Source organism: Rhipicephalus microplus, chromosome 8, assembly GCF_043290135.1.
Source record: "Rhipicephalus microplus isolate Deutch F79 chromosome 8, USDA_Rmic, whole genome shotgun sequence".
Taxonomy (NCBI): domain Eukaryota; kingdom Metazoa; phylum Arthropoda; class Arachnida; order Ixodida; family Ixodidae; genus Rhipicephalus; species Rhipicephalus microplus.
This window is the reverse complement of record NC_134707.1, coordinates 94,401,419-94,413,009: the sequence shown is the minus strand read 5'-3', so window position 1 is coordinate 94,413,009 and position 11,591 is coordinate 94,401,419.

The following is an 11,591-nucleotide window of genomic DNA, read 5'->3' as shown; positions in this document are numbered from 1 at the left end:
TTCACTTTTGTGAAGCCAATGCCAACAAAGAGAATATTTAGGTAGCCAGAATGACCACTCTTCTACCTTGCCTGCACGTTTCAGCAATGCGTGCTACGATCAGTGCCCTCACTATGGCGTTGACTGTGCCCCGCTCAATGGTCAACCACTGAGCGGGGCACAGTCAACGACGTCGAATGGCGAAAGTTTCCTTTGGGTAACCTCCTCAAAAGGAAGGCAAGGTTTCCGAAATCTCATAGACGTTTTCCCCCTAATATTTAGAGTGTAGAATAGTAAGAGTCACAAGCAATAACTGGGTGAGAAGAAATCACAGAAATTAAAACTACGCTGATGCACAACTGCAGTACGTACACACGTAATCGCATAAAGATGGCACAACTGAATTCTGTTGCCAGGATTTGTTTTTTCTGCGTAAAACACTCCCCACTTCATTGCATGCAAACATATGAGCTCTAAAATATTTTTCCACACTTTGTAATATCCGACATAGCATGAGCATTTGGGGCGATTATGTGCTGAAACCACGGTATCATTGTGAGAACCGCCGTAGTGAAGCGCTTCGAAACTTTCAACAGCCTGGTGTTTTTTTACGTTGTATTTATTTAACCTAAGTACAGAGGCCTCCAGCATCTCTATAATGCGACCACCATGGCCTTCATTTGATCAGTGAAAAACGGGCGCTCTGGAATGCACAAAGACTGCCAGTAATATAACACCGCCGACGAAGCGCATCTGTTTTTGGGTCTTTGTATTCGATTCGTTGGCTTCAAGAATATCCGCTGGTATTGATTTACTTAATAAGAGTTTCTGGCACCCATCTTTATATCGACTGTTTTCTTGCGTACGGGCACTTCCTATACGAGGGAAAACTGGTGCTGTGTTGTAGCTGATAGCCGCTCGAATATTCGAATATCGAAGCACATGTTCTCAGCTCTGCCAGGTAGCCTGTACAAGCGATTCAAGACACGAACGACCTTTATAATAAACGTCCAAAATCATAGAGCTTTTACAGGATGCCGTAGGCTTGCGACGCCAAATTTCGAGCCCAGCAGCTCGTTTCGCCACCTGACGACAACTGCAAGGAACCTCTAGACGCTCGCTGACGCGTTTCTTTGCGATGTTTTCACCGCTCTTTCTACTCGACCACTGTGATATCCAGTAACTGCTTTTATGAAATTTCTTCACACCAGAGAAGCATGCGATCCTTCGTAGCCGCAACCCACGTCGAGGCGCTATCAGTGCGATAGTCATCTGGAAAACGATTTCCGCGGAGGTGTTTTGACGACGTTCACAGTTGTGGCTACTGCCATGGTGAGCCGCTGCACTATTTATCATACTGACTGCCAGCATTCAGTGCACTTTGGTCGGTATTTTCGTCGAGTCGGACTGGAGGGAATCGAGCTTTGTGGAACCGATTCCACGGAACTGAATTTGCAAAGTGTGCGGGCTGGTAACCCGATTGACCGAAATTTTACCTTGCCGACACATCTTCTGCAAGAAGCGCTAAGAAGAGCTGCTGTGATGACAGACTTTGCTGCCATATTGATGATCGAGATGTTCCGGCAGAAGACGTCGATTGGAGGGAGTGTCCGGTGCGCAACCTACTCAAGCAGAAGAAAGTATTGCTTGATATCTAGACACAAGGGCTCTTGTAGTAACATTCATCTTTTGAAACAGTCATCGTCCTAAACAGAAAGGAACTGAGCAGCACATAGAAGAAAATTTGACTGAATATGGTGCTATGGCTTTGTGTTCGATGTGTAGCTCCTTCATTCAACATCTGCTGCTGATATCGAAATCTAAAACTTTGTCTATTTGACCAATACTATGCATAGTTCCACACAATGACTGAGTCAATAAGTTTTTTTAGAGTGGTGGGGGGCATGCTAGCCCTTCTGGTATGCTTTTCGTACCACATTCTTGTTGTCACAACAACTAAAAGTAAATGTAATGCAGCATGTGCCTAACAATGTTTACCACTCTGTCGCCGGGGATGCGAGGCTCAAACACGGCAAACACAATTGGCCAAGGTCTGCAAAACGCAAGCGTAATAGTGTCAAAGATAAGACGACGGCAATTGAATTGGATCTTTAGGCGTATTCTTGTGAAATAAAAACACCAAATTTCGTTGCTTGGCTAAGTAGGTAAATACGGTTGAGTGTTATAAACTGCTGTCACCAAGGTGTGTTGCCAATGTGAAATGCAGCATAGTACATGCTCAGACGATTTAGTTGTAACGAAGTGGTGCTTTCAGCATTTATTTCGGCCACTTGTATTTCATTCATGAGGGTGCACGCATAGCAACAGGGGGAGTATCCGAGTATTATAGCCTTCAGGTATGTAATAACTCTTCTCATTATTGTGGCTGCCTATTTACGTATTTGCGCAGATATTCTGTTACGGTCTTGTGTTCCTAAAGAAGATATAATTCGAATGTCCAAGAATAGTTTCTGCGTCAATTTTTTCTTTAAAGAGAATTCATGGACACGATTACTCTTATAAATTATACAGACGGTATTACTTGCTATTTCAGAATATATAGTCAACGGCCGAGTAGCAAAAAATAGCAACAGTGCAAGAAAGTTAGTAACAGCTGCAGTTGCCACGAAATTCGCTCGATTTCTTAGCTGGGTACATAAATAGGTCATAACCATGTAGCAAACAATTACTAATAATTGCAGGTAGTAACTGTTCACTAACGTAATTAGTAAACAGTTTGCAAACGGAGGTAGTAAACAGATAACAAAAGGTTACTAATGGTCCAAGATAGTAAGAAAGCCATGCAGTGATCACCTGTTTGCTTTCAGTTTCTGCCTTTCAAATATCTTTTTAGGAGCGCACCGTTAACTTCAAAAACTGCCTCGATGAAATTTTTATTTTTTTAGATTGTGTAAAAAGATCTTGTCCTAATTTTCCAAATCCTGTCGTAATTAGGCTTGTACATATCTGAACGTGCCTTCACTCAGGGAACACCGGAGGTACCTCGCAGATGACTTCTTTCTGCAAATTTCAAAATAACATTGAAAAAATTTCTTGAAACCTCTTGTTCGTGAGACCCGGTATTTACACGAGCCTGAATCCGGCCTCTGCTCTATTCCTCAGCGCCTTACCCTGCCCGACCCAGCCCGTGGGCCAGGCCCGAGCTTTTAGGCTGGGCCGGCCCTAGTAGTACCTCAGTACTCGGCCGCTTTTCATTTCTGATTGCGGCTAGTTGCGGGGTCTCCCGAATTTTATAATTACGAGACTCGACTAACGAGGAATGAATATAATGAATTAAGCAGGCGACTCTCACGACTTGCCAAGCATGTACAAACTCCAGCGCTTGATTGTGCAGGCATGTAAGGTATCGAGTCCACTACATGTGAAGTACACGGAGCTTCGAACTGCGAATGTTTTGAGAGTGCACAGTATTGAATGCTCGAACCGATTAGGACTATTCGCTGCTTCCGTGAGTTCTCGCACCCCCATATTGTTAGAGCCTATGTTGCGCGAGGTCACGCTTTCTTGCTAATATTGCTCACTAGGCTTCGTTTTGGAGATAGGTTGTATTTTTTAGAAACAAGCTGACAAATTTGCCCACAAGCGAAGCAAAAATGAGGCACAAACGAATTTGAATTACCACAGACAAAAAATTCTCGGTAACTCACAGTAAGTGAACATTTTGAAGCTATTCCTGCTACAGCCCCGTAGCCTGCAAGAGAGACCACAGTGAAAAAGTGCAAAAGCATTTTTCTTTATTTGAAGGATCGAATGCATTCAAAGCTTTTCACAACTTCTCGCCGGATTCTACGTTGCTCGTTGATAGGTACTCAATTAACTGAGCACCGTTTTCACCTGGTGATTTCATGGTGCCTTCACAAGTTCCGGTGAACTGCGACGTCCTATTTTGACGTCATCACGTGATCATCTTTTAGATGCGGAGCATCTAATACTCGAGGCTTGTAGTGCGGCGCCGTCCGCAAGCTTCCTCCTCCTTCTTCCACCGTCTGTGCATCCCTTCCTCCTCTACACACCGCGCGCGCTTCACTCCTCCACCATCTGTGCACCCTTCCTCTTCTACACACCGCGTGCGCTTCTCCTCTTAACGAACATTCGCTAGCTGTATAATGTAGCGCGCATGCGCCGTCACGCTTCGAGAACATCGGCAGCTGACGCGCGCGCATGCGCCGTCGCGCTTCGAGAACATCGGCAGCTGACGCGCGCGCATGCGCCGTTGCGCTTCTCCCCCTTCTCGAACATTCGACAGCTGACAGTGCATGCGCCGTCGCGCTGTATATATACTCAAGGTCGGCGCTCGCTCGCTCAGTTGCCGCTCGTCGGTTGGTTTGTACGGCGCGTCGACGTCCATCCAAGGTCGCGGTGAAATGAATTCCAACGAATCCACAAACACAATGATCGACGTCCCTTCAACCAGCGCCGCCCTTTCGCATACGTGTGTACGTGTTCACTCATTTAACACCCCCTCCTACAACCACGTTAACCAATTTAGCCATCGACCCAAGTAAGTCGCAATTTAACACCCCATTTCACAACCACGTTAACCAATTTAGCCATCGACCCAAGTAAGTCGCACTTTAACACCCCGTTAACCAATTATATGCTCCGCATCCTCCTCAGTGTTCCCCCGAGGGAAGCTGCGGGCAAATTTTTTGACGACACTCGTGTAGACGCCGACGCTGTGGACAATGGTCGATGGCAAAGCTCAATTTTTGCGCTTCACGAGGATTCAAAGGTTGTTACTTTTGAAGGAACACCAAAAAGCAAAACAAAGTTTCGCGTATCAATAAAGAACAATTTTGAAATCCCCCAAAACACCACACTTATCGTGACACAAGAATTGGTAAGCGTGAAAGCAAAATGGAAGTTAAGACACCAACCTGCAGTTCCTGCACCAGATACCGTGGCGTGAAAACATTCAAATAAATCTACGGGGCTTTACGTAGCTTCTCATCAGTAACATGAAAGTACATTGTCACCTGTCGACGCCATAAAACTACCATACGAAGTTTCAGGAAAATTATTCGAGCCAATGTTGCGAAAATACCAAAAAAGTTATTTTCAAGTTTTGTAGGACACGTGCGGAGATTTCGGCGTGAATTTTGAATATGGAGCTCTAAACTTGACTTTCTCTGTTAGTAATCAATTTATGATTGTGAAGTTTACGGCTGTCTAGTTCTCAGAATGCAGTTCCCCAATCTAAACAAAGACATTGTTTCGCCCTTTAGTGCCTTTTCAACAGTTCCTTGCAGCCACCATAGCCAGCACGACCAACGTGTAGTATCACTCGCACGTGCTGGATGTTCGTTCGCTTTCTTCGAAGGCTCTTGGCTAATTCGCCTAAATTATAATGTTTGTTCGTAGTGTATTTCATTTTTGTTCCTGAATAACCTTCTAGTAAGGGTTTTACATAAGGCGTGGATGCATACATGAAAACTAAAAGCCAAGTTTAATTAACCACAATCTACTCTGTTAAGGCGGTAAAATTGTGTAAGGACAGGTGGTGGTTATGAACTCGTTAGAAAACACACTGTCCCTACTCAATGTCAAAGCAATGAATGCGATAGAAACACATCGCACTGTTATGCAAATTAAGGCTAGAATATTTTGGGACGATGTAAATGTAGTGAACATGTTCGAATATGCGTTGACGTGGTGCGCCTCTTGCACGCCCAGCACCACATTCTTTTTCGGGATTTGGGCGCGTATGCGAGCACGCCGTGCTTCGACGCAATAAGCATTCCGTTGGAGCATCACAATTACGTTGGAGCATCACAAGGTCCGAACATCACACGTCATTTTCGCCAGCTTTTGCCTGGCGTTTTCTTCCTTGGCCTCAGTCGAAGTCGACGATATCGGTGATGGTAGCGAAGGTACACTTCCAACGCACTTGATGAAAACGTTCAACTTAGCTTGTCCCAGACGTTGCAGTGCGAACATAAACGCCGAAAGCAGCTGAATGGTGAGAGAATCTTGCTGACTTGCTTTTTATATATGGCTCTCACCCACCACGGAGGATCGGCCACGAAGCCGGCGACTAATGCATATGTCTATAACTGCATAGCTACAAGTGAGACATACAAGATTTGTTCGGAAATGCTTCTTTTAGGTCCATTGACGGCTCCTGTGTGCGTTTTTGTTTTCTCCCGAGTGCACGTGTGCTCTTTCAAAGACGACAGTCTTTCTTGAGAGTCTTTGACACAAAAATGTTGGTCTGTTTGTCTGTGTGTCTGTACATTTGTCTGTTTGCTCGCCCTTAACGGTACCCTAAACGGTACCAGACGATACCCCAAACGGTCGCCTCCATCCGCAGCGCCCACAAATATTGCTCAAGATGCAGCGTTCACGCTTGTGCGATTGTCAAATGAAAAGCTATTGTTGCGCATATCGAAGGCACCATAAGAACACGTCCATATTCTGTATGTGTCTTTTACTAGAAAAGGCTTACATAAATAATTCTAAGGACCGTAGCGGTCATCACGCTACGCTGACCATGCAACGCTTGCACGAAAAGGCAAGTGTTTCCAACGCTTTGCTAAGACGGCACAGTGGTGGCATCTACCCGTCGCCTTGCGTTCTCACCTTATCACCTTCGAGACGGACGCGCACGCCACGCGCTTAGTTTTACAAAATAACTGCCAGGTAGCGCTCATGTCTCACGTGTGATGCAAATTCATGCGCTCGTTCACCTCCGCTGCACGCTCGAGGTACTCTAACGCAGCGCCTCCAGAATATTATTCACTGATTTTCTTGTGCAGAACATCAAGTACACTTTTCGTTCTCTCTTTTCAGACGCAAGACTATTGTCTTTCAGCGACATTTGCAGGGTGACATGCAGAAACAGGGCAAATTTGTTTTAGGAGCGAAGCTCCTTGAGGCGTGGGCTGTGTGTCCCCTGTATGTAGCCACCTCTCGTTCAGTTCTAAGTATTACGCTAGCCACCGCCCGATCTAAAGGGTACAGCCATATCCATCCGTCCATCCATCCATCCATCCATCCATCCATCCATCCATCCATCCATCCGTCCATCCATCCGTCCGTCCATCCGTCCATCCGTCCGTCCATCCGTCCATCCATCCATCCATCCGCCCGTCCGTCCATCCATCCGTCCATCCGTCCGTCCGTCCAGCCGTCCGTCCGTCCGTCCATCCATCCGCCCGTCCGTCCATCCGTCCGTCCGTCCATCCATCCGTCCATCCGTCCGTCCGTCCGTCCGTCTGTCCGTCCAAAAGATGCAAGATGTTATAAACTAGACGGCGGTACGTGTAGTTGATTATGAAAGATGCGAGGTGTTATAAAATAGGAATGATGCCACATATAGCGCGTGTCATCGTTCGATATAGTGCGGCGACGTACGCTAGGGGGAGCGTTGCAATAAAATCGAGTGGGCAAAATGTACGGAGGATTCATGGTTTACCAGGTTTACCTCCGGAGCTTCGCCCACTCATCATCATTCACTTCGTGGATATGACGGCATTTTTTTCTCTCTCTCTTACTGCACTCACTTTCTTGCCTTTGTTTCGCCACTCCTAGAGCTGGGTAGCAACCCAGATGCGAAAATTTGGTTAATCTCCAGGTCTTTCGTTTTCTCTCTCTCTCTCTCTCTCTTGCAATTAGTATGGGTGGGTAAGGTTACTTGATGATTGTGACTCCTGCCAATGACACAAACAATGTCACAATCTCATCGCACGCATCGTCACACCTTTTCCGCCAGACGTGTGCCGCATACCCACTGGTGAATATTTGCCATTGGTACTCGTATGTGTGGCAGGTGATTCATTGTTTATATCTTCCAAGCGACGGCGAGGGCAAACATTGGTGATTTTAATGCCCGAGCATTAAGAGAAAGATCACATTGACAGCGCTGACCCGACAAAAGCAAAGAAGAAATGTAGGGGTCTAAGCGGGAATCGAGCCCCAGCGTTCTGCTTGGTCATAAGTACTATAGGATAGAGCCACACCAGGTCCCGGAAATACTTTTAAATACACCCTAGTCTACGTGAAATGTCAAGGTTGTTGCAGTGCTCACTATTCAAATTTAGAAAACATTAGGTGTGCACTTTTATGATGCAGCCGTCACGTTGGGTTAACGTCAGCTGTAGCTTATCGGCATTGACTGAAGTTGATTTATAAAGGACTGTGCAGGACTACTATTCTCGCGAGCACCGGCGCTTCATATCTGCTTGCCGCTTGTGTCGTTTCTAATATTAATCTTAATGCTGGTATTGTTACGCAACTGTAAACAACTGGTTATATAAAACACATCTGGCTGTTTAACATATGTCTGAACGTGCGTTTCTACATGTATTTAGCGCTACTTCATTATGTTCTGATCAATAAAAAATTAAAACACAGTCACCTTTCATCTACACGCTTCGCATAACTTCGATTCCGAAGGTAAGTGGGAACTGCAAATTTTCGTTAATAGCTTGACTTCATCTCAAATAGATTACCATATTAAGAAAAAAACTGATTGTTTGTGCTGTAGGCTCAACGCACGCCCACATAATAATATATTTTTTCCCCAAATCCCAATGGTAGAAACCTCAAGTGAATGTAGATGTGTACGAAGTAGCAAAAATAAAACAGACAATCAAAAGAAAGAATAAAACAGAGAACCTATTTTGACTTAACTTTACGTATGGCATATTGCATTCACATGACTACAAAAAAACAGATCAGAGATCGTGGAGATATGTGGGACGCAAGAGACGAACAACTATAAAAGCACTTATGCTAACAATCATATTATAATTTCAAGAGCTCTTTGAATAGAATCACCGAGAAACAGCAGGAAAGCAAGCGCCATGATACGTCAAATATAGCCGGATTAGATGAGTACTTTTTCTACTAGATACAGCTGCAGTACCGGCGCTGCTATAGTTTTACGTTGGAAAGTGGCATCATAATGTGTGCAGTCACCGCTGCACAAATATTCGTACACGGCGCATGCAACTGGCTAAGTGTAAGTGCCGTGGCTCTCCAACAGCTGATAATTGGCAGATGCCACGTACATTGCGAATCGATTATAAGTGAAGTACGAATGAGGAAGGTTGATATGTCACTTTGAAATCAGCACAAAGTAAGGGCGCAAGCATTTAGTTTACAATAGACAAAAGCAGCAATGTTATGCACACTCAGGTATCTAGATAGAATGCAAGTATGTTGTATATAGCCGCGTAACGAAGGCACTACTAACGTTTGCAATAGCAGCCTTAGTAGTGGTAGGCATGCATATTATGTCGCACATGGCTTCCATGTCTTTATTATGATGTTAGCGCCTGGTAATTGTGTTCGTTGTTTATTCACGTCACACAATACCAAATTTGCTACATGGTAATACATAACGCGCACATGATGAATATTATACTTGTATGTGTCATCTTCGTAGTCCATTCACGTCCCGTAATACCAAATTTGGTAAATGTATGAAGCTAGCGAAACAGCCGAGAGCGCATCATGAGCGTGGGTTGTAGTCATGTTCTTACATGGTACGCGTCTTGATTATCATATTCGCACTATTCCCTTCGCCATCAATTCACGTCACCTAATACCACATATAGCATACGTGAAGCTAGTGAAACGACCACGGCGCACCATGAGCGTATCGCGTGTAGTCATGATTTACATGACATGCATATCATGATTTCCACGTTACGACCTGTCACTTTGTTCGCAACGCAGTTTGTCATATGTCATACCAGTCTTGTAATATGTCATGTGAACGAAACCACTGCGAGGGCAGCCAAATTATGACATGTAACTCATGGCATTCATAATAAACATGTCATGATTTACTTGTTATGACTAGTCACTCATGCTTGTCTTAGGGTAACGTTATGCCATACCAATTTTGGTGTAGATCCCATTCTCGAAAGAGCTGAAAGTCATTGGCGGCCTAATAGATAGATAGATAGATAGATAGATAGATAGATAGATAGATAGATAGATAGATAGATAGATAGATAGATAGATAGATAGATAGATAGATAGATAGATAGATAGATAGATAGATAGATAGATCCTCACCATTATCATCAGCCTGCCTACACCCATTGCAGGGCAAAGGCCTCTCCCATGATCGGCCAATACCCGGCCTTGTGCTTCCCGTAGCCCATCGTCCAACCTAACTTTCTGCCTCCCCTTCGCGTGTTTGCCTTCTCTTGGAATCCATTAGTTACCCTAATGGTTATCCTGCCTACGTGCTACGTGCCTGGCCCATGTTAATTTCTTCTTAATTTCAACTATGATATCCTTGATCCGCGGTTTATGCCCTGACTCGCTATGCAGTCTTCTTGCTTCCTAATGTTACACTTAGAATTTTGTTTGCAGCGCTCGGTGCGTCGTGCTCAATTTAAGCCGAACCCTCTTTGTAAGCCTCAAAATCACAAGGTCAGAACTTCGAAAACAGGCGAGGTGTTTTTCTTCTTTCATACAGTTTACAAAACAAGCCCACGCGAGCTGCAAAAGTCAGATGAAGGTGAGAGTTTATGGGCGGTCAGGTGGTGTTCTACAGTGCTAATGGAAGGGACATTTTGCTTTTTCGAGCACATTCTTGAGCAAAAAAAAAAATGGAGCTTTGAGCAGGCTTAATTGTCTTCGGAGCAGAAAAAAATACTATATGTACTAAAAGAGTGCAAAAGAAAACTTGCTCAGAGATGTCGGAGCAGCATAGCATGGAATAACAAAAATAAGTTCGAATGCAGATGTTGGACCATACCTCACGTATATTTATTTAAGACGCGTGATAAGAAAATCGCCTAATGAAAAACGAAAAATGAAAAGGCCTGGGGTGCTGCCTCACTGGCGACCACCTGCAAGTAATGCACTTCCTCGGCAGAGGAGGATTGCTCATCCTGGTGTACTACATGGCCGCTGCTTACCAAGACTATATGCAAATATTTAGATGGATAGCAGCGGCCAAAGTGTCTGCAGAACGCAAATATTTGCTTAGCATTGAAAAGTTGCAAACCTATGGTTCGGAGAAAGCTAGGTAAATGCGATAAGTACCATTAGCTCACACAGTGCTGGCTGCATTAAGTCCAATGGAGATCGCAGTCGTCCTCAAGCGACAATTCACGTGAAGAACATTGTTGAGCTAGCAATTGCTATGAAAGGACCAGTTCACCACGTCCTAGGTGTTCTAATTGAAGTTTCTTTCCGATTGAATCTTAGCGTGCAAATTCATTGCTTTTAAATGCTTTTTTCTACGTTTTGAAATGCCCGATATAGCATTAGTGATTGTTGCGATTATGTTCTGAAACAACGGTATGGTTGTGAGAGAAGCACCACTGTGAAGGGCTTCGCAAATTGCAGCCCCGTGGTGTTTATTTTCAACTTGCATACACTCAAAACTACGCAAACGAGCCTCCAGCGTTTATTTACTGTGACCCCTATGGCTGGAAATCGATGAGTGTACAAACATCACTGCGTAATTCCCAAATATGACGGAATATATAACGACGCCAATGCAGCGGGTCCATTTTACACCATGTAGTATTCAATCTCGCGACTTCAAAAATATCTAGGGTATTATCTACGTGAGAGTTTCTTGTGACACACGGCAGCGTTTATCTTCTATTTAACTGTTTGCA